Below are 25,052 nucleotides of genomic sequence, written 5' to 3' on the forward strand. Positions count from 1 at the left end.
CCATCGTAGTCTTGACTCTTCGTCTTCATCATCATCATCATCATCATCATCATCCTCCTCCTCCTCCTCATCTGATGCCAGTTCTAAATATATAAAAATAAACATTTAGCTGTAGTCAGCCCGGCCAATAGCCAGTTGGGGGGGGGGGGGGGGGGGGACGTAGGCTATCTGACATCATCGTCATCATCATCATCACACGGAGACACACTAAACAATGTACAATCATGATTGTGTACAATATACAATGAATGCAATTATCATGCAAGCTCAGACGTCAATGAAACGTCATACAGATCTTATATAATACGCTACTGTTAGCTTCACTCCCCGTCCCCCCTCCGATCCTTGTAGCAAGGTCATCATAACCAACCACGCGTTGCTTCAGTAAACGATGCATGTTTGTTCTCCGTCTTTGTAGACAGTAAATAAAAAGGAGCGAACATTACTCTAAAGATCAGATCGCCTATAAGGCACGCTACAGTATAAAATACTTGTACTGCCATGCGTGCATGCCTGCTACGATACATTTGTACTGCACCAACCAACCGATCGACACCAACCCCCCCTCCAACCATTAGCCAGCACCAATGCACCGACCAACACCATTAGCCAGCACCTTTGGTGCTGGCTAATGGCTGGGGGCCATCGTGGTGAGTCATTCTGGCGTCATGATCTGACTAGTAGTAGTAATTATCCAAGCATCTATTTGTAGCGATCATCTTATGATTTCTGATCACTATAGAAGGGCATTTTCTACAATAAGATTACCTCAAAACATTCCGGGTTGATCGTCTTCTTCAATGGTTTCCCGGTATAGCTCATCGGACGACGATGGGGAGACAATGAAAAAAGGAGGGAGGGAGCAGCGAGTCTCGCTGTAAGCACTGGACCAGGGCTACTCCGCCTGGAGAAGGCGACTGGGACGCGTATGGATCAATACTACTACCACAAAACTCGCTCAAATAAATAGTACTGCTTTAAACTTTTTCTGCTAGAAAATCGCTCGGGCGAGACGGCAAAACAGGCAAAGCAATGAAAACTATGAAGACTCCCTCTGCCCCCACTGTTTACAGGGGGTGGGACCAGCTTCCAATGGCAACACGTACACGTGTGTCACGTGACACGGGTTTTCTGGGTAATGTAGTTGGAATATAAGCTCAGGAATTTAAACAGCGCTTCGGAGCATATTAATATGTTTAGATTAATCAAAAAAGAGAAAGACGCCAATTGGCGTCATTGCTCATTTACGGAATTCTGATGAAGACGCCAATTGGCGTCTTTGCTCTTCTAAGGGTTAAGGTTGTTCCAGAGAGTAGGACCATAGGGACTAAATCCACCTTCAGCACATGTTACATGTACAGCTGGGATTGGGTAGCATTTTGATAACAATGATTTGTCAACCTATTTATCAAGATATGGACTCAAATGTTCACCATTTGTTTTTAATGACACACTCTGTACAATTCACTTGTTGACCCTTATCTATCGTACTGTGTAGAAGTATGGGGCAAACCTATAATAAGGATACCTTGATCATACCAATAACCTGTTTTTAAAATCTTATATTCTAAAGTTCCCAGACTTGGTGAAATTTAAAACTGCACAAATCACGTTTAACCCATTCTGGGCGGGAACCCCTTTTGGTGTGATGTGAATTTACTGTAATGGTTATCTGTTTGAATGGTAAAGATTGCGCAAATAAACGGAGACAGAAACTTTGTCAAATTATCTAGGTGGGATACATTTATTCCCAGCGAGATATACCATTACAGAAATACATGTGTAACCCCTAGAGGGAGGCAGAGGTTATATTAAGTGACAAGGGTATTTAAAGGCTTTCTGAGCAGGCAGGTAACAGGACGTCAGTTGTGGGTCCTCACAACACCAGAACGTTAATGTGTTGTGAGAGTGTCATGTTTGGTTGCTGACTTGTAAATTGGTAAGCCTATATGCTTTTGTATATTATTGTTTTATGGGTTTCTTGATATGATATAAAATGAGAGTCTCTTTATATTGCCAGGTCTACTTGTTGCTGTATACACTATACGGTAGTAGATTCAAGGTTTCCTGCACAAGAATTGTTTGGGGTGTGGCCACCACCCATTCTTATGTGTAGCAGTTAACTTGGAGAAATGTGAGTATATGATCATGCAAATCTGAATCCAGAAAGGAGTTGTTTGATGTTTTCTGTCATGCAATGTTGTGTCACCTTGTCTCTAACCTGCATGATTTGTCACTGTTTAACAGCTACAGGTGGAGACAGGGGAGGGCTTGTTATTTCCCTGTATGACCATTGAGAGAGAAGTTTCATGTGTTTGACTTAAGAGCTGTACTTTGGTAAGGGGATCCTTTTATTGGTGTGCATATTAAAGTTTGTGGGTATATATTATATTGAGTTTATATGTATTTGACATTTGTGCACTGAACTTTGTCATTACCTTTATATTAGGTCCATGTGGAACAAGCGGCCCCTAAAAGGACTGCTGTTCCTTTCCCTTATTTTTTAGATTTACGTTGATTTGTTCTTTTTTTGAGTAACCATTCTCCCCATTTTCATGTATATCTCAAACACTGTTTTAACATTTGTTGCAAATACCTTATTTTTGTAACATGCTTTTATAAATAAAATAATTGTTAACTTTTGTACCACAATCCGGAGTCCTGTCTCAACTAAATTATTAGCTGGGTCACATATACTATATTATACTTGTGTATTATAAAGTGCTATGACTACATAAAATGCAATTATAGTGCAGTCTACGTAACATGCTATAAGTCTGTTTAAAATACTATCTAAGTCTACATAAAGTGCTACACATTAGGCCTACACATTACACAATGGGATTTCACTGTAAATACAGTTAAGAAATAAAATGAAACCAATTGTGACCAGATGTGACTGAGAGCCTGCCACCGTGCAACCTCCAGCTTTTCACCAGAGGAGAAATACTGAATGTATCAATTTACTGAATTTATCCAAAATGAGTTAATAGCACAGGCAGCCTCTTCTATTAATAAATATCAGAGCTGAAATCGACATGTAAATATGAAATAAATGCTTAAACATATAGCTAGGTGTAATGCTATAGAGACCACAGAAGTGAACCTTTCAAGCCTGTTTCTCAACTTGCTGATTTCTGCAAGACATTACTCTATAAGCCAAAATCTCCAAAACTGGTGGGTCAAACTGAACAACCAATATCTCTATTAAAAAAAAGCTGTCCCTCAGTCAAATTTTGTCACAATGGAGCACAATAGGATATGAGACTTTGAGGATTTGACAATATAGTTATTTGTTGTTAGGCCTTGACCAGTCCTGTACAGAAACTGTCTTCTATACTAAAGTGGAAACAAATTGAACTTACATTACAACTTAACACATACAATAATAAACTACTACTGATTTTTAAGGTTTATTATAAACCAACAGTTTTTAGGCACCACATGTGGAAGAACTCCCAGAAAACAGCAGGTAGGCTATGCAGTCACTCTTATTTATTTTTATTTTAAATCACAATTACAGTTCTGTTTCTCAATGCATTAGCTTGAGTTTTATACAGGTTTAATGTTTGTTTTTAGTTCAATGTTGGTTTTAAAAACGCCATTGACAAGGGAAATGTACGTCATATTGTCCCTCATTACGTCATATTGTCCCTCATTACGTTATTGTCTCTTTATTGTTAATGACATTTAATGTTTGTGTTGGCACCGTTTGTTTTACATCACCATTACATCACCTAATGTGAGTTAGACTTTAATATATTAGCGCCCCCACTTCACACGGGTGTGATTATATATCCTATGTTTCCTGATTTGTGCAAAGCACATTGAAATGCCTTGTTGGAATTTGCTATACCAATATGTCAAAGCATATCATGTGTTCTACATGATATGCTTTGACTCTGATTGTCTGTTCTTTTAGATGCATGCTGACTCCTGCTTTGACTTCACTCACGTTCACGTTTTAAGGTTTATTATAAACCATAAACATGAAGCTCACAAAGCAATCTCACAGTTAGCAGTTTATTTCTAGAATGTTGCATAGAGCATGACCTGGGGGAGGAGCTAGAGAGGGGTGGAGCACATGCAGCAGTGATTGGTGGAGACATGATTTTATTGTTCTCCTCTTTGGCCAATCAACACAAAGCAGTTAGTGGTTCCACCTCAGGCTCTCTAGTATAAGAAGAGTTTGTAGTTCTTAGTTTTCCACAATTCCTCCTGTGGACTCCAGACTTCAGCTGAAGATGAACTCTCTCGACCGTACCACAAACCATTCTGCTCAACAGGGAGGACCCAATGATCAAGACCTCTGTAAGTTACTCACTGTGTCTAGATAAAAAAGCACCTTCTTCTATATCCATATAGTCATGTTTATTTGTTTTATTATTATAATTGTCTAAAAAGAGGGTATCATCTATTGTGTTAATTAATTCGTATTTGCTACTAAGTCCATTAAGTAGTGTCTACTACCTCTAAACAACATTCCCTTCTTCTGTGTCTCTAATACAGTGTTGCATCATCAGTCTGGCTTCCCTGTTCTACCAGAGGTGAAAGAACGAAGAAGCTTGGCTAAGCAAAAATGCCACTGTTGTGATCAGTGTGGTAAAAGCTTCCCTACAATGTCCAGCCTTAAAAGACACCAGAGAATTCACACTGGAGAGAAACCCTATGGATGTGATCAGTGTGGACAACACTTCTCTACAATGGTAAACCTTAAAAGACACCAGATAATTCATACTGGTGAGAAACCCTATGGATGTGATCAGTGTGGACAACGCTTCTCTCAAATTAACACCCTGTTTACAGTTGTAAGGTTTTTCTCCAGTGTGGATTCGCTGGTGTTTCTTCAGATCACCTAACTGACTGAAATTCTTGTCACACTGTTTACAGTGGTATGGTTTTTCTCCAGTGTGGATACGGTGGTGCGCCTTAAGACTGCAGTACTGACTGAAACGCTTGTCAAACTGTTTACAGTGGTAAGGTTTTTCTTCAGTATGGATTCGCTGGCGTTTCTTCAGATCACCTAACTGACTGAAATTCTTGTCACACTGTTTACAGTGGTAAGGTTTGTCTCCAGTGTGGATACGCTGGTATTTCTTCAGTGTGGACAACACTTCTCTACAATGGGACACCTTAAAACACACCAGATAATTCATACTGGTGAGAAACCCTATGGATGTGATCAGTGTGGACATCAGTTCCCTACAATGGGAAATCTTAAATCACACCAGATGATTCACACTGGAGAAAAACCTTATGGATGTGATCAGTGTGGGAAACACTTTACTCATTTGACCCACCTTAAAACACACCAGAGAATTCACACTGGAGAAAAACCATATGGATGTGATCAGTGTGGGCAACATTTATCTCGAATGGGCAGCCTTAAAACACACCAGATAATTCACACTGGAGAGAAACCCTATGGATGTGATCAGTGTGGACAACAGTTCTCTACAATGGGACATTTTAAATCACACCAGATGATTCACACTGGAGAAAAACCTTATGGATGTGATCAGTGTGGGAAACACTTTACTCGTTTGACCCACCTTAAAACACACCAGAGAATTCACACTGAGCACTCCTTTTATAGAAGGAGTGCATTTAAAGGGGAAAACTTTTTAACCTCTCATAGAAAATGCTTCTGCATATCCTAGACACAACAGCACAAGATTTTAACCTTTTTAAAGAATAAGTATTATCATGAATGAACCAACTTTATTGTTGTTTTTAAGAAATAGTAGATGCAATGAATTCACCATATTTATTTAATGCAGTAGGACTTGCATTGGTCTAGTTGACTTTTATATTCATATAATTGACTATTTGAAACCTGGGTTACAGAAGGTATCATCTATTGTGTTAATTAATTCATATTTGCTACTTTAAGTCCATTAAGTAGTGTCTACTACCTCTAAACAACATTCCCTTTGTCTGTTTTTCCAATACAGTGCTGCATCATCAGTCTGGCTTCCCTGTTCTACCAGAGGTGAAAGAACGAAGAAGCTTGGCTAAGCAAAAATGCCACTGTTGTGATCAGTGTGGTAAAAGCTTCCCTACAATGTCCAGCCTTAAAGGACACCAGAGAATTCACACTGGAGAGAAACCCTATGGATGTGATCAGTGTGGACAACACTTCTCTACAAAGGGACACCTTAAAACACACCAGAGAATTCATACTGGTGAGAAACCCTATGGATGTGATCAGTGTGGACAACACTTCTCTCAAATTAACACCCTTAAAACACACCAGAGAATTCACACTGGAGAGAAACCCTATGGATGTGATGAGTGTGGACAACACTTCTCTACAATGGGACACCTTAAAACACACCAGAGAATTCATACTGGTGAGAAACCCTATGGATGTGATCAGTGTGGACAACATTTCTCTCGAATGAACACCCTTAAAACACACCAGAGAATTCACACTGGAGAGAAACACTATGGATGTGATCAGTGTGGACAACACTTCCCTACAATGGGAAATCTTAAATCACACCAGATGATTCACACTGGAGAAAAACCTTATGGATGTGATCAGTGTGGGAAACACTTTACTCATTTGACCCACCTTAAAACACACCAGAGAATTCATACTGGTGAGAAACCCTATGGATGTGATCAGTGTGGACAACGCTTCTCTCAAATGGGACACCTTAAAACACACCAGAGAATTCACACTGGAGAGAAACCCTATGGATGTGATCAGTGTGGACAACGCTTCTCTCAAATGAACAGCCTTAAAACACACCAGAGAATTCATACTGGTGAGAAACCCTATGGATGTGATCAGTGTGGACAACGCTTCTCTCAAATGAACAGCCTTAAAACACACCAGAGAATTCACACTGGAGAGAAACCCTATGTATGTGATCAGTGTGGGAAACACTTCTCTCAAATGGTAAACCTTAAAATACACCAGAAAACTCACACTGGAGAGAAACCCTATGGATGTGATCAGTGTGAACAACACTTCTCTCGAATGGATAGCCTTAAAAGCCACCAGAGAATTCACACTGGCGATAGATCCTATGGATGTGATCAGTGTGGCCACCACTTCAACCCTTAGAAAACACCAGAAAACTCACACTGAAGAGAAACCCAAATGATTGTTGTGTGTGGAAAAGCTTTTGGTATATTTTTGTGAACATACAGCTGTATGTATAGATCGATTTAGTTTAACTTGTTAATGGATTTTCTTATTGGACTTTTTAGACATTTTATTTTTTTTAAATTAGACACATTGTCTGTGACAGGCAAGAAATTAGCACATAATCACATTTTGTACATATTGTTCTAGTGACATGTGTTGTAAGTATATGTGTGAAATAAAACGTGTTACAAAATACACGTGTCTGTTCTTTTAGATTTATGCCGACTCCTGCTTTGACTTTACTCACGTTCACATGATGTTTTTAAGGTTTATTATAAAACAGCAGTATTTATGTTTTAGATTAATTAAACATGAAGCTTACAAAGCAATCTCACAGTTAGCAGTTTATTTCAGTTAGGACCCACTAGGGTCCCACATACAATTGCCTAGGTGGGGCCCACCTAGGGCCCAGGTTACTTACTTACTTAATCCTCTTCGTCCCAGGTGGGACATAAGGCCTTAACGATATTCTTCCATCGGGACCTGTCTTGTGCTGCATGTTGTGCCTCGCCCCATGTCAGGTTCATCTCCTTCAGCTCAGCTGCCACAGTTCGGCGCCAGGTTGTTTTAGGCCGACCTTTCTTCCTTTTCCCTACAGGGGTCCATCCTAGAGCTACCTTTGGTACACGCACCTGGGCCATCCTGAACACATGCCCCAGCCATCGGAGTCTGCGATGTTTGATCTCCGATACTACGCTGTTGCACTTGGTCATCCGGTGAAGCTCTTCGTTGGATATCCTCTCAGGCCAGAAGATTCTGCAGATTTTCCTGAGGCATCGATTGTGGAAGGCATCGATCTTCTTCATATCATGCGTTGTGACTCGCCAGCATTCAGATACATACAACAGCACTGACTTCACATTGCTGTTGTAAAGTCTGACCTTGGTTTTTACAGTGTACTGCTTGGACTTCCAGATAGATTGGAGCCTAACAAAAACACTTCGAGCCTTCCCTATCCTTGCTCTGATGTCCTTTTCTGCTGCATTCTCTTTGCTGATCAGACTTCCCAGATATGTGAACTCTTCAACACTTTCAAGAGTGTGCCCATTCACAGTGATTGGTGCACCTGGGGTGGAGTTAATGCACATCACTTGTGTTTTAGATAGGTTGATGTTCAACCCTGTTTGTTCAGCATATGTGTTAAGTCTGTCAGTTTTCTCCTGCAGATGAGTGTATTTAGAGGAGAGCACTGCAAGGTCATCAGCGAAGTCGAGATCTTCGAGTTGGGAAAACAAAGTCCACTGGATGCCCCTGGGTCTGTCTGCTGTTGTCTTCCTCATAACCCAGTCGATGGCCATCAAAAAGAGGATGGGAGACATGATGCACCCCTGTCGCACACCAGACTCCACGGTAAACCATTCGGATGGTTTCCATCAACAAGGACACTGCACTCAAAGTGACGATAGAACAACCCCATCAGTGAGACCATTTTAGGAAGAATTCCATATGATCTCGCGATCTTCCACAGGGTGTCACGGTGCAGGCTGTCAAATGCTTTACGGAAGTCGATGAAGTTGATGTGCAGTGGGGCGTTCCATTCTATGCACTGCTCAATGATGTTTCTCAAAGCAAAGATTTGGTCTGTGCACCCCCTCTTTCTTCTGAATCCTGCCTGTTCTTCTCTCAGTGTCTGATCAACAGTGGATTCAATTCTGCCAATTAGGATCCTGCAGAAAACCTTTGAAGGTATCGACAGTAATGTGATCCCCCGCCAATTGTCACAGTTTTGGTGGTTCCCTTTCTTGGGGATTTTGACTATCAGGCCCTTGTCCCAGTCTCCAGGTATAGTTTCCTTTTCCCAGATGTTTCTGAAGAGGTCTGCTAGCACCTTGCTAGATGTATTAAGGTCGGCTTTCAGCATCTCTGCTTGTATTGAGTCTATGCCGGCAGCTTTCCCACACTTCATAGCTTTGATGGCAAGCTTTACTTCTTCATTAGTTGGAGGACTGGTGTCGATGTTGAGGACATCTTCTGCTGGCAAAGGTTTAGCAGGGTCTTCTGGCGCTGGGCAGTTGAGTACCTCCCGAAAATGTTGTGCCCATCTAGCAGTCTGCTCTTGCTCTGTCCTGAGGATGTTACCGCCCTTGTCTCTGACAGAGGCTGACTGGCTGGTATGTTTACCACTGAGCTTCTTTGTGATCTTATAAATTGTACTCATCTCGCCTCTTGCTGCAGCTTGCTCTGCTTCATTTGCCATGCCCTCAACAAAGGCCCTCTTGTCGCTTTTGGCGCTCTTCTTCACCTGTCTGTCTTTTTCCCTATAAGCTTCTTGCAGCCGCTCTAGAAGCCTGGGTGATTTGGAGCACAGTATCTTGGCCTTCAGTACTTTCCGCTCCTCTATTTTCTTCCATGTGTCTGGGGTTAGCCATTCCTTGTTCTTCCTCCTTCTGTAGCCTAGGACTTTGGTGGCTGTCTCTATGTAAAGCTTTTTGATGGTCTCCCAGTTACTGTTAATATCTGGGTCTTCTGAAGAGCTAGTCGTGTTTCCTCAGTTCCAATACAAACTCCCTGTTGGTTTTGATGCATTTCAGCTTATCTACATCTAGATGTTTCCTATGCTGACTCTGTTTTGCCACTTTCCTTAGTTTGAGCTTGATGATGGCTGTTAGAAGGTAGTGGTCACTGTTTGCATCGGCTCCACGGCAAACTCTCACATCTTGGAGTGACCTGCGCCACTTTCCATTGATCATGATATGATCGATCTGGTTGATGGTGTAACCATCAGGTGACTTCCATGTAAGCTTGTGGATTGCTCTATGTGGGAAGATGGTGCCGCCAATGACACAGTTGTTGTTCATGCAGAAGTCAACAAGTCGCTCACCATTGTCATTCATCACACCACACCCGTGCCTTCCCATAGCTCTCTCACAGTTTGAATTGTCAGCTCCCACCTTGGCATTAAGGTCTCCCATGATCAGAAGCATATCATGCTGGGGGACTTTGGAGACTGCCTGCTGAAGCTCCTCATACCAGTCATCTTTATTGTCCTCCTCCGCTTCGTTAGTTGGTGCATAACACTGGATAATGGTGAGCTTGCAGTGCTTTGAGCCCAGGTAGAACCCACTTAAAGCCCACACGGGCAAGCCCAAATGGGAACCATCTGGTGCCCGCTGACAAGCCCACTTGAGGCCCATATAGTTCAGCCCACCTTGAAACCATAAGGGACCCATGTCAGCCCCACATAAATTGCCAAGGTGGGGCCCACCTAGGACCCAGGTAGAACCCACTTAAAGCCCACACGGGCTAGCCCAGTTAGGACCCACTTGGGTCCCACATAAAATTGCCTAGTTGGGGCCCACCTAGGGCCCAGGTAGCACCCACTTAAAACCCACATGGGCAACCCAGGTGAGAACCATCTGGTGCCCGCTGACATTTCTATATGGGTCCCATATGGTTATCCCACCTGGCTCCCACATAGGTAGCCCACCTCTAAACCACATGGGACCCACGTTGGCGTGCTGGCTGGGATATACTTGTAAAATACAAGATGTGAAGGCTTGTGTACTATGTATAAAGACTGTGCAATCATGGGGGTGGGTGGCAGTTTGAGTATTGGTAAACAAATAGGCCTAACTGACATGATTTATGATGTTATCAATTTCCTTTCCCTGTGGTGAGTAAGTCAAGAAGCACTTGGGTCTTTTCATTTGTGGTTTGTTTTTGGTGTTTGTGTTGAGACACTCTGTCTGAGAGATATGATTAACCTTGTCTTTAGCCTCCTGGGTCCATTTGTCTGGGTATCCTCTCTGTGTGAACCTTACTGACATACGTTGACACTGTTCCTCATAGGCTTCCTCTGTGCTGCATATTCGTCGCACTCTGTTGAACTGACTGATGGGAAGGCTCCTTTTCAGGGCTGTGGGATGATAAGAGTCACAACGGAGGAGAGTATTACGATCAGTTGGTTTGCAATATAGATTGGTGGTGAGCGTGTTGCCAACTTTGACTACCTTGATATCTAAGAAATTAGACTCACTTTTGTTTCTGGAGGAAATCACCGGAGTCCCGGATGTATGAGTGTAGTCCGGCAACGCTGGGTTTGAGATGGTGGTCTACAAAAGAAGATATGTTTTCAGTCAGTGATCCAATGCATGAAACTATCCAACCTAGTATTTTTCAGACTATATCATACAACGATCAGATTATTTCCAAATGTGATAACGTTTTGCCTCATTCTTTTATTGTTGTTCTTTTTTGACATTATTATTATTAAATATCATCGGGTGCCCACTCATCCAGGTGGCCAGTTGTCCAGGTGCCCCCCATGATATATATTTTTTATTTTTGTGAAAAGTCGTGATGAAATATTAAAGAAGAGTACCTCATGTTGCCATGTTTTGCTGTACTTTAATATATTTTTTATGAGAAATATTTTTAATGGAATATTGATGGTGTAACGGAAAATATGTTAAGTATTCTAGCGTTAAACACAATTAAAGACTGGAAATGTTTTTCTCAAGTCTGGATACACTGGTGTGCCTGCAGGTGTTTCTTCAGTTGACCTGACTCTGTGAAACTCTTGTCGCACTGTTTACAGTTGTAAGGTTTTTCTCCAGTGTGGATTCGCTGGTGTTTCTTCAGATCACCTAACTGACTGAAATTCTTGTCACACTGTTTACAGTGGTATGGTTTTTCTCCAGTGTGGATACGGTGGTGCGCCTTAAGACTGCAGTACTGACTGAAATTCTTGTCACACTGTTTACAGTGGTAAGGTTTGTCTCCAGTGTGGATACGCTGGTATTTCTTCAGTGTGGACAACACTTCTCTACAATGGGACACCTTAAAACACACCAGATAATTCATACTGGTGAGAAACCCTATGGATGTGATCAGTGTGGACAACATTTCTCTCGAATGGACAGCCTTAAAACACACCAGATAATTCACACTGGAGAGAACCCCTATGGGTGTGATCAGTGTGGACAACAGTTCCCTACAATGGGAAATCTTAAATCACACCAGATGACTCACACTGGAGAAAAACCTTATGGATGTGATCAGTGTGGGAAACACTTTACACAGTTGACCCACCTTAAAACACACCAGAGAATTCATACTGGTGAGAAACCCTATGGATGTGATCAGTGTGGACAACGCTTCTCTCAAATGAACAGCCTTAAAACACACCAGATAATTCACTTTTGTTTCTGGAGGAAATCACCGGAGTCCCGGATGTATGAGTGTAGTCCGGCAACGCTGGGTTTGAGATGGTGGTCTACAAAAGAAGATATGTTTTCAGTCAGTGATCCAATGCATGAAACTATGGGTCGGCCTTTGGGGTTCTGTAATGACATGTGGATATTAGGTAATGTGTAAAACACTGGGATTCGGGGGTGCATTACCTTCATGAAATCGTACTCGTTTTTGCTGAGGTCTTCCTTATCCAGCAGTTCTTGTAGTTTGCCATGGATGGTTTTCTTGAACTCTGTGGAGTGTGGAGAGATAGTCTCTTCACTCAGAGAACAAAGGTTACAAAGTAACCGAACGATCTGCCCAATGCCAGACAACCAGTGACCATTAACACGTTTAATCTCTGCATTTGAATGCATTGTTTATAATGAATGAAGCATCGGCCATCATCATATTCACATGTAGCCTATTAACCCTATTTACACTTCAACCATGTGAAAGAATGCAGGTGTACTTCATTATCAAATTACTTTGAATGAAAGCTCCACGTTCCTTCACAACAACAGCCTGGTTTTGTCTTAAATCCTGGATTAGTTAATCCAAGTTTTGTGAAACGGGCCCCAGGTTTCCCAAATTTACACAAATACAGTTGTTGCTGTTATTGTGTCTCTGTTGTTAATAACAATGTAGGCCTAATCATGAATATAGGATATAATTATATAAGGATAATGACCTGATTTATTTTGACTTATCCTGATTTATCTTGACTTATCCTGATCCTTACACTATATACCTTACACTATGGACACATGTTTCTGCACACAGGCCTAACAATTTACAATGAATACAATTTAGGCATTTAGCAGACACTCTTAATCCAGAGCGATTAAGATTACATTAAGCAATAACAAAAAGCATGGTAGCCTATACCTCACATATATAAAAAGTAGTTATCATGAAACATGCGTAGCTAAGAACGTAACAGTGGAGTATCTATGTAAACTATACATACTATACTATATTATACATTATAAAGTGCTATGACTACATAAAATGCAATTATAGTGCAGTCTACGTAACATGCTATAAGTCTGTTTAAAATACTATCTAAGTCTACATAAAGTGCTACACATTAGGCCTACACATTACACAATGGGATTTCACTGTAAATACAGTTAAGAAATAAAATGAAACCAATTGTGACCAGATGTGACTGAGAGCCTGCCACCGTGCAACCTCCAGCTTTTCACCAGAGGAGAAATACTGAATGTATCAATTTACTGAATTTATCAAAAATGAGTTAATAGCACAGGCAGCCTCTTCTATTAATAAATATCAGAGCTGAAATCGACATGTAAATATGAAATAAATGCTTAAACATATAGCTAGGTGTAATGCTATAGAGACCACAGAAGTAAACCTTTCAAGCCTGTTTTCTCAACTCAACACTCTGGGGACGGGAGGGGCCGTTCGCTGGTTTTAGTCCAGCCGACAGCGAAGACAGATAGTGAGGGGGAGTTAGTTGTGAATGAAGCAGGAGGGGAGACTACACTTGCGGTCTCCTGTAGATAGACAGAGCTGGGAAATTAGCAGGGTGATCGGCCGCCTCGCTCCGCGACCTACGGTGACAGCTGACCAACTTTAAAGAGACTGTATTGTCAGCGCCGCACGCCGGCCAGCCAAGCATCCCCCGTGGAGTTGGACGGCGTCACAGCTCAGACCCCGGGCGGGTTAAGTACATGACCAAACAACACTGTTGTATGTGTGTACACGTTGTAATACTGGCTGGTATTTTATAGAGTGGTTTTATCATTAAGTGCTTTGCATATGAAATGTCCTGTTATAGTTTATCATCGTTTTGCCTCATTCTTTTATTGTTGTTCTATAACCCACTGAGTATTAACTTTAATAAAGATGGCTCTGTTATATATTTAAATCCCTTGTCTGTGGTCCGTCCAGGTTCTATTCTGACATAGCTACAATTTGTAGCAAACATAGTAAACCCACATTTATTACATTACTGAAAGAATGTGGAGAAATCCACAAGTAACAATTAATTCATATCCACTTATTCAATAGTAAGATTGTACATAATCCAGATACCCAGTGCATGTACATAATATCCATACCATATAGTTTGATAACATCAGTCTCCAATAGAGTCCCAATGGAGAGTGTTTGGTAGAAAATACGTCATTTTTGGATGAACTACTACTGATTTTTAAGGTTTATTATAAACCAACAGTTTTTAGGCACCACATGTGGAAGAACTCCCAGAAAACAGCAGGTAGGCTATGCAGTCACTCTTATTTATTTTTATTTTAAATCACAATTACAGTTATGTTTCTCAATGCATTAGCTTGAGTTTTATACAGGTTTAATGTTTGTTTTTAGTTCAATGTTGGTTTTAAAAACGCCATTGACAAGGAAAATGTACGTCATATTGTCCCTCATTACGTTATTGTCTCTTTATTGTTAATGACATTTAATGTTTGTGTTGGCACTGTTTGTTTTACATCACCATTACATCACCTAATGTGAGTTAGACTTTAATATATTAGCGCCCCCACTTCACACGGGTGTGATTATATATCCTATGTTTCCTGATTTGTGCAAAGCACATTGAAATGCCTTGTTGGAATTTGCTATACCAATATGTTAATCATGTGTTCTACATGATATGCTTTGACTCTGATTGTCTGTTCTTTTAGATGCATGCTGACTCCTGCTTTGACTTCACTCACGTTCACGTTTTAAGGTTTATTATAAACCATAAACATGAAGCTTACAAAGCAATCTCACAGTTAGCAGTTTATTTCTAGAATGTTGCATAGAGCATGACCTGGGGGAGGAGATAGATAGGGGTGGAGCACATGCAGCAGTGATTGGTGGAGACATGATTCTATTGTTCTCCTCTTTGGCCAATCAACACCAAGCAGAACTGGTTCCACCTCGGGCTCTCTAGTATAAGAAGAGTTTGAAGTTCTTAGTTTTCCAGAATTCCTCCTGTGGACTCCAGACTTCAGCTGAAGATGAACTCTCTCGACCGCACCACGAACCATTCTGCTCAACAGGGAGGACCCAATGATCAAGACCTCTGTAAGTTACTCACTGTGTCTATATGGATATAGAACAAGGTGCTTTTTTATCTAGTCATGTTTATTTGTTTTATTAGAATTGTCTAAAAAGAAGGTATCATCTATTGTGTTAATTAATTCGTATTTGCTACTTTAAGTCCATTAAGTAGTGTCTGTAAAGTTCTTTCCAAGTTCACTCCAAAGGACAAGGACACAACTCAGTTTCCCAACTCAATCCACTTTTATTTATCCAACTCTTTTATGCTGTTGGTTTCATTGGTGATTGGTTGGCTTCTTGAATCAGGTTGTAAACCTTCAAACAGAGAAAAATAAGGTTAACAACATTGCCAAACAATCAAAGGATAATCTTATTTAAACAATTAGCTTTCTACAACAATTGTTTTTAAGCAATAAAGTATTTTAAACAAGCAAATGTCTTTTAAACAATTCAATGTATTTTAAGCAATTCAATGTCTAATTTAAATTACTTTTAAACACTAATTCATCAATATTTTTAGACAAATTGTTAAAGTAACCATGTTAAATTAAACACTTCAAATGAACCATTTAAATAGAGTAGATAAATGTTTCTAATTAAGTAAACATTTAAGCACTCTAAATGGAATAAAGAAAGATAAATAGCTGATCCGTGTGATTGTAGATCAGCTCTTTCCAACTAGGCATTTAAACCTTTAACATGGTGAACCATGAATTTTCCACATTTCAGTAGTCTTTTACATTCTTAAAGTAATTAACAATTATCAATAAACTTAACATTTATAACTTTGTCTTATTCTTTTGTAATTTATCCTTTAAACACAAATGAATTAATTTCCCAAACACTGTCAAGTGTGTTTGAACACAGCAGTGTGCCCAAAGTAAAACATAGCAGGTAATGCTGCAATGTGTTTCTTATCCAATTTGGTAGCACTGCAGTTAAACCATAAAGTAGCATTTCAAACATGCAAGTATATAAACATTTTTACAGACCTTTGGGGTTGAACTCGACTCCTGAAAGAACTTGGAGCTTCTTCTCTCCCTGGTTTCTGTTTGTGTGGCCTTTTAAAGTCTTCAGGTGCTCTTAATGAGCAGCGGCCATTTTGTGTTTTGACTCTGGGAAGTGTAGTTCTTTTGGGATGCCAAGCAAGAGCTCCACTACTGAGTTTTGACCGCACAGTGTCTACTACCTCTAAACAACATTCCCTTTTTCTGTGTTTCCAATACAGTGCTGCATCATCAGTCTGGCTTCCCTGTTCTACCAGAGGTGAAAGAACGAAGAAGCTTGGCTAAGCAAAAATGCCACTGTTGTGATCAGTGTGGTAAAAGCTTCCCTACAATGTCCAGCCTTAAAGGACACCAGATAATTCACACTGGAGAGAAACCCTATGGATGTGATCAGTGTGGACAACACTTCTCTACAAAGGGACACCTTAAAACACACCAGAGAATTCATACTGGTGAGAAACCCTATGGATGTGATCAGTGTGGACAACACTTCTCTCGATTGGACAGCCTTAGAACACACCAGAGAATTCACACTGGAGAGAAACCCTATGGATGTGATGAGTGTGGACAACACTTCTCTACAATGGGACACCTTAAAACACACCAGATAATTCATACTGGTGAGAAACCCTATGGATGTGATCAGTGTGGACAACATTTCTCTCGAATGAACACCCTTAAAACACACCAGAGAATTCACACTGGAGAGAAACCCTATGGATGTGATCAGTGTGGACTTCAGTTCCCTACAATGGGAAATCTTAAATCACACCAGAGAATTCATACTGGTGAGAAACCCTATGGATGTGATCAGTGTGGACAACATTTCTCTCGAATGGACAACCTTAAAACACACCAGATAATTCACACTGGAGAGAAACCCTATGGATGTGATCAGTGTGGACATCAGTTCCCTACAATGGGAAATCTTAAATCACACCAGAGAATTCATACTGGTGAGAAACCCTATGGATGTGATCAGTGTGGACAACATTTCTCTCGAATGGACAACCTTAAAACACACCAGATAATTCACACTGGAGAGAAACCCTATGGATGTGATCAGTGTGGACATCAGTTCCCTACAATGGGAAATCTTAAATCACACCAGAGAATTCATACTGGTGAGAAACCCTATGGATGTGATCAGTGTGGACAACGCTTCTCTCAAATGGGACACCTTAAAACACACCAGAGAATTCACACTGGAGAGAAACCCTATGGATGTGATCAGTGTGGACAACGCTTCTCTCAAATGAACAGCCTTAAAACACACCAGAGAATTCATACTGGTGAGAAACCCTATGGATGTGATCAGTGTGGACAACATTTCTCTCGAATGAACACCCTTAAAACACACCAGAGAATTCACACTGGAGAGAAACCCTATGGATGTGATCAGTGTGGACAACACTTCTCTACAATGGGACACCTTAAAACACACCAGAGAATTCATACTGGTGAGAAACCCTATGGATGTGATCAGTGTGGACAACGCTTCTCTCAAATGAACAGCCTTAAAACACACCAGAGAATTCACACTGGAGAAAAACCTTATGGATGTGATCAGTGTGGGAAACACTTCTCTGACAAGTCTACCCTCAGAAAACACCAGAAAACTCACACTGAAGAGAAACCCAAATGATTGTTGTGTGTGGAAAAGCTTTTGGTATGTTTAGTTTAACTTGTTAATGGATTTTCTTATTGGACATTTTAAACATTTTAAATTAGACACTGTCTGTGACAGGCAGGAAATTAGCACATAATCACATTTTGTACATATGTTGTTGTAAGTATATGGGTGAAATAAAACGTGTTACAAAATACACATGTCTGTTCTTTTAGATTTATGCCGACTCCTGCTTTGACTTAACTCACGTTCACATGATGTTTTTAAGGTTTATTATAAACCAGCAGTATTTATGTTTTAGATTAATTAAACATGAAGCTTACAAAGCAATCTCACAGTTAGCAGTTTATTTCTAGAATGCTTTGTGTGCTGAAGTGGTCTCAGTCTATCTATGGACACAGCAATGTGCTTGCAGCAATGTGCTTTTGGGGCAATCTTAACTTGTAAACAGCATGCAAAACAAAAGGATTAGGATTACTCAAATCATATAAAGCTGCAACTTAGAAATTAAATGTTATACAGATTTAACCAATGCATATGGTAAAGTATCCTGATATAATATAACTAACTGCGGTGGTTGTGAGTGGTTTCTCTTGTCTTTATGTTGGGAACTTTAGACAGTCCCATGTGATAGACCTATTTCTGTAGTTTTGGTGAAACTCGTCACTCAACAGGTGATCTGTCCAATGCCAGACAACCAGTGGCCATTAACACGTTTAATCTCTGCATTTGAATGCATTGTTTATAGTGAATGAAGCATCGGCAATCATCATATTCACATGTAGCCTATTAACCCTATTTACACTTCAACCATGTGAAAGAATGCAGGTGTACTTCATTATTTGCATTCAAATTACTTTGAATGAAAGCTCCACGTTCCTTCACAACAACATAACCTGAACGAAGGTCTTACACTGTAAGATTTCCATATTTCAAGTAACATTAATGTTGCTGTTATTGTGTTTGTTCAGTTGTTATACTCTGCTGTTCACTGGACACATAACCGTTCTGAATTTGATACTTATTAATAGGCCTTATTATATTAATGTTTATAAAATATTAATATAAAATGTATAAAATAAACACATGAAGTCAGTTGAGAAAGAAAAAATATAATAAAAAACAACAATGAATTGCCTACTGTGTCTTTGCAGAATAACAAAAGTGTGGATCAGAATACTTTATTACAGATAAAATAAATGTAGGCTACAAAAATAAAATAAAAGGACATTTGAATTTTAACCTCAGAAATACATAAATGACCGAATATTTAATTTCAATGTAATGTTAAATGTATTCACAGCTAATAATATAAAGATAAAAGATAAAACAATGATTGAATATAAGTGCAGTCATCACAACCCTATTGAAACTAATTCCACACACCTGAGTGCTCTTCATTCCCTCAGAGCAACACAACCTGAACAATGACTTAAAGACTTAAAGTTGTTTCCCAAGTTTACACAAATACAGTTGTTGATGTTAGTGTCTCTGTTGTTAATAACAATGTAATTGTGAATATACCATATAATTATATAATGATAATGACCTGATTTATCTTGACTTATCCTGATCCTTACACTATATACACATTACACTATGGACACATGTTTCTGCACACAGGCCTACACATTACACAATGGGATTTCACTGTAAATACAGTTAATAAATAAAATGAAACCAAGTGTGACCCGATGTGACTGAGAGCATGCCACCATACATCCTCTAGCTTTTCACCAGAGGAGAAAAACTGAATTTATCAATTTACTGAATGTATCCAAAATGAGTTAATAGCACAGGCAGCCTCTTCTATAAATAAATATCAGAGCTGAAATCGACATGTAAATATGAAATAAATGCTTAAACATATAGCTAGGTGTAATGCTATAGAGACCACAGAAGTGAACCTTTCAAGCCTGTTTTCTCAACTCGCTGTTTTCTGCAAGACATTACTCTATACGCCATATCTCCGAAACTGGTAACTGAACAACCAATATCTCTATTAAAAAAAGCAGTCCCTCAGTCACATTTTGTCACAATAGGATATGAGACTTTGAGGATTTTACAATAGCCTATATTTATTTGTTGTTAGGCCTTGACCAGTCCTGTACAGAAATGGTCTTCTATACTAAAGTGGAAACAAATTGAACTTACATTACAACTTAACACATAAAATAATACAAGTACAGGGGGCGGTATATACTTGTAAAAGACAAGATGTGAAGGCTTGTGTACTATGTATAAAGACTGTGCAATCATGGGTTTGAGTATTGGGAAACAAATAGGCCTAACTGTTTTTAGTTCTGTTTTGTTTTCTTCTTGTTTTTAATAAATGTTTAAGAGTGTGTGTGTTTGTGTTTGTGTGTGTGTGTGTGCGCGTGCGCGCGCAATTGTACATATTTATCCAGACACTCAGTGCATGTAATATCCATACCATATAGTTTGATAACATCAGTCTCCAGTAAGAGTCCCAATGGAGAGTGTTTGGTAGAAAATAAATATTCTTTTGATGAACTACTACTGATTTTTTAGGTTTATTATAAACCAGCAGTTTGTATGCACCACATGTGGAAGAACTCCCAGAAAACAGCAGGTAGGCTATGCCTTCACTCTTATTTATTTTAAATCACAATTACAGTTATGTTTCTCAATGCATTGGATTGAGTTTTATACTGGTTTAATGTTTGTTTTTAGTTCAATGTTGGTTTTAAAAACGCCATTGACAAGGGGAAATGTACGTCATATTGTCCCTCATTACGTCATATTGTCCCTCATTACGTTATTGTCTCTTTATTGTTAATGACATTTAATGTTTGTGTTGGCACCGTTTGTCACCATTACATCACCTAATCAAAATTAGTTAGACTTTAATATATTAGCGCCCCCACTTCAGGGTGTGATTATATAGCTGTTTCCTGATTTGTGCAAAGCACATTGAAATGCCTTGTTGGAATTTGCTATACCAATATGTTAATCATGTGTTCTACATGATATGCTTTGACTCTGACATTGTCTGTTCTTTTAGATTCATGCTGACTCCTGCCTTGACTTCATTCACGTTCACATGATGTTTTTAAGGTTTATTATAAACCAGCAGTACTTATGTTTTAGATTAATTAAACATGAAGCTTACAAAGCAATCTCACAGTTAGCAGTTTATTTCTAGAATGTTGCATAGAGCATGACCTGGGGGAGGATCTAGAGAGGGGTGGAGCACATCCAGCAGTGATTGGTGGAGACATGATTCTATTGTTCTCCTCTTTGGCCAATCAACACCAAGCAGAACTGGTTCCACCTCGGGCTCTCTAGTATAAGAAGAGTTTGTAGTTCTTAGTTTTCCAGAATTCCTCCTGTGGACTCCAGACTTCAGCTGAAGATGAACTCTCTCGACCGCACCACGAACCATTCTGCTCAACAGGGAGGACCCAATGATCAAGTCCTCTGTAAGTTACTCACTGTGTCTATATGGATATAGAACAAGCTGCTTTTTTATCTAGTCATGTTTATTTGTTTTATTATTAGAATTGTCTAAAAAGAAGGTATCATCTATTGTGTTAATTAATTCGTATTTGCTACTTTAAGTCCATTAAGTAGTGTCTACTACCTCTAAACAACATTCCCTTTGTCTGTGTTTCCAATACAGTGCTGCATCATCAGTCTGGCTTCCCTGTTCTACCAGAGGTGAAAGAACGAAGAAGCTTGGCTAAGCAAAAGTGCCACTGTTGTGATCAGTGTGGTAAAAGCTTCCCTACAATGTCCAGCCTTAAAGGACACCAGAGAATTCACACTGGAGAGAAACCCTATGGATGTGATCAGTGTGGACAACACTTCTCTACAAAGGGACACCTTAAAACACACCAGATAATTCATACTGGTGAGAAACCCTATGGATGTGATCAGTGTGGACAACACTTCACTCAAATTAACACCCTTAAAACACACCAGAGAATTCACACTGGAGAGAAACCCTATGGATGTGATGAGTGTGGACAACACTTCTCTACAATGGGACACCTTAAAACACACCAGAGAATTCATACTGGTGAGAAACCCTATGGATGTGATCAGTGTGGACAACATTTCTCTCGAATGAACACCCTTAAAACACACCAGAGAATTCACACTGGAGAGAAGCCCTATGGATGTGATCAGTGTGGACAACATTTCTCTCGAATGGACAGCCTTAAAACACACCAGATAATTCACACTGGAGAGAAACCCTATGGATGTGATCAGTGTGGACATCAGTTCCCTACAATGGGAAATCTTAAATCACACCAGATAATTCATACTGGTGAGAAACCCTATGGATGTGATCAGTGTGGACAACGCTTCTCTCAAATGGGACACCTTAAAACACACCAGAGAATTCACACTGGAGAGAAACCCTATGGATGTGATCAGTGTGGACAACGCTTCTCTCAAATGAACAGCCTTAAAACACACCAGATAATTCATACTGGTGAGAAACCCTATGGATGTGATCAGTGTGGACAACGCTTCTCTCAAATGAACAGCCTTAAAACACACCAGAGAATTCGCACTGGAGAAAAACCTTATGGATGTGATCAGTGTGGGAAACACTTATCTGACAAGTCTACCCTTAGAAAACACCAGAAAACTCACACTGATGAGAAACCCAAATGATTGTTGTGTGTGGAAAAGCTTTTGGTATATTTTTGTGAACATACAGCTGTATGTTTAGTTTAACTTGTTAATGGATTTTCTTATTGGACTTTTTAGACATTTTAAACATTTTAAATTAGACACATTGTCTGTGGCAGGCAGGAAATTAGCACATAATCACATTTTTTACATATTTTTCTAGTGACATGTGTTGTAAGTATATGGGTGAAATAAAACGTGTTACAAAATACACATGTCTGTTCTTTTAGATTTATGCCGACTCCTGCTTTGACTTAACTCATGTTCACATGATGTTTTTAAGGTTTATTATAAACCAGCAGTATTTATGTTTCTAGATTAATTAAACATGAAGCTTACAAAGCAATCTCACAGTTAGCAGTTTATTTCTAGAATGCTTTGTGTGCTGAAGTGGTCTCAGTCTATCTATGGACACAGCAATGTGCTTGCATCAATGTGCTTTTGGGGCAATCTTAACTTGTAAACAGCATGCAAAACAAAAGGATTAGGATTACTCAAATCATATAAAGCTGCAATTTAGAAATAAAATGTTATACAGATTTAACCAATGTGTGTGTGTGTGTGTGTGTGTGTGTGTGTGTGTGTGTGTGTGTGTGTGTGTGTGTGTGTGTGTGTGTGTGCGCGATTGTACATATTTATCCAGACACTCAGTGCATGTACATAATATCCATACCATATAGTTTGATAGCATCAGTCTCCAGTAGGAGTCCCAATGGAGAGTGTTTGGTAGAAAATATATATTTTTTTATGAACTACTACTGATTTTTTAGGTTTATTATAAACCAGCAGTTTTTATGCACCACATGTGGAAGAACTCCCAAAAAACAGCAGGTAGGCTATGCCTTCACTCTTATTTATTTTAAATCACAATTACAGTTATGTTTCTCAATGCATTGGATTGAGTTTTATACTGGTTTATTGTTTATATTTAGTTCAATGTTGGTTTTAAAAACGCCATTGACAAGGGGAAATGTACGTCATATTGTCCCTCATTACGTCATATTGTCCCTCATTACGTTATTGTCTCTTTATTGTTAATGACATTTAATGTTTCTGTTGGCACCGTTTGTCACCATTACATCACCTAATCAAAATTAGTTAGACTTTAATATATTAGCGCCCCCACTTCATACTGGTGAGAAACCCTATGGATGTGATCAGTGTGGACAACACTTCTCTACAATGGGACACCTTAAAACACACCAGATAATTCATACTGGTGAGAAACCCTATGGATGTGATCAGTGTGGACAACATTTCTCTCGAATGAACACCCTTAAAACACACCAGATAATTCACACTGGAGTGAAACTCTATGGATGTGATCAGTGTGGACAACACTTCTCTACAATGGGACACCTTAAAACACACCAGAGAATTCATACTGGTGAGAAACCCTATGGATGTGATCAGTGTGGACAACATTTCTCTCGAATGGACAGCCTTAAAACACACCAGATAATTCACACTGGAGAGAAACCCTATGGATGTGATCAGTGTGGACATCAGTTCCCTACAATGGGAAATGTTAAATCACACCAGATGATTCACACTGGAGAAAAACCTTATGGCTGTGATCAGTGTGGGAAACACTTTACTCGTTTGACCCACCTTAAAACACACCAGAGAATTCATACTGGTGAGAAACTGTAGTGGCAATTTTAGAATGTCAATTATAACTATTAAATATATAAGTAGTACCTTGTTTTCCATTCAGTCAAATAGGATGGACTATCACAAATACGCATTCGGACTGACCGACAGCTGTCACCTGACAGCTGAATTAGTTTCCAAGCCAGGCAGAAGGTGTTACTATTGCCAAATAGATCTCATCTTTCCATCCTACTGTAAAACACCATGTCAGCAAATATACATTGGGATAACTATTCCTGTCAGAGCAAAAAGGAGACTACCAATACAGCTGTCAAATCTGACAGCTGGAGTTCCCATGCTCACGAAGACCAGTGTCAACAAAGGTGTTGCTAGTGGTGTGCTCTCTCATCTTAGCTTGGATGAGAATAGCATGTTGTTTCCTGCTTGCTTAACTCCGACCATAAACGGAGATGTAGTGAGACCACCTGTTATTATCTATCCATGTCCTGTTGTATTTGAATAAAACACCTGTCACTGACTGTCAATTTGGGGGTGTGTGGTTGGGAAATAAAGGGGAGGGAAAGGAACAACTTAGGGGAGGAACGGGGTGATGCTTCACTTTTGACTGTACGACGATGCGCAACCATGCGACCATTCTGCTGTACTGAGATGATCGAAACGAATAAAGAACGATGATTGACAATATGCCAGACTCCTTGATGCTGTGTCATGCCTTCACCTCCCTCTGCTGATTGCCAATGATGGGGCCTCATAATTTCCTTAACAAATGACG

At 39.7% G+C, this 25,052-nt stretch overlaps 1 long non-coding RNA gene across 2 annotated transcripts; it reads left to right on the top strand.

The window, feature by feature from the left end:
• Window positions 1-1,863: 1,863 nt before the first annotated feature.
• Window positions 1,864-2,652, top strand: LOC306919485. Of its 2 annotated transcripts, none has more exons than XR_013789551.1 (4): window positions 1,864-1,939; window positions 2,021-2,134; window positions 2,248-2,337; window positions 2,450-2,652. It is a non-coding gene; the product is annotated as an uncharacterized lncRNA (long non-coding RNA). The 2 variants fall into 2 exon arrangements; XR_013789552.1 differs by having other exon boundaries at window positions 1,868-1,939; window positions 2,053-2,134.
• The last annotated feature ends 22,400 nt before the right edge of the window (window positions 2,653-25,052 follow it).

This window comes from Electrona antarctica (assembly GCF_951216825.1).
Source record: "Electrona antarctica genome assembly, contig: scaffold_25, whole genome shotgun sequence".
Lineage (NCBI taxonomy): Eukaryota > Metazoa > Chordata > Actinopteri > Myctophiformes > Myctophidae > Electrona > Electrona antarctica.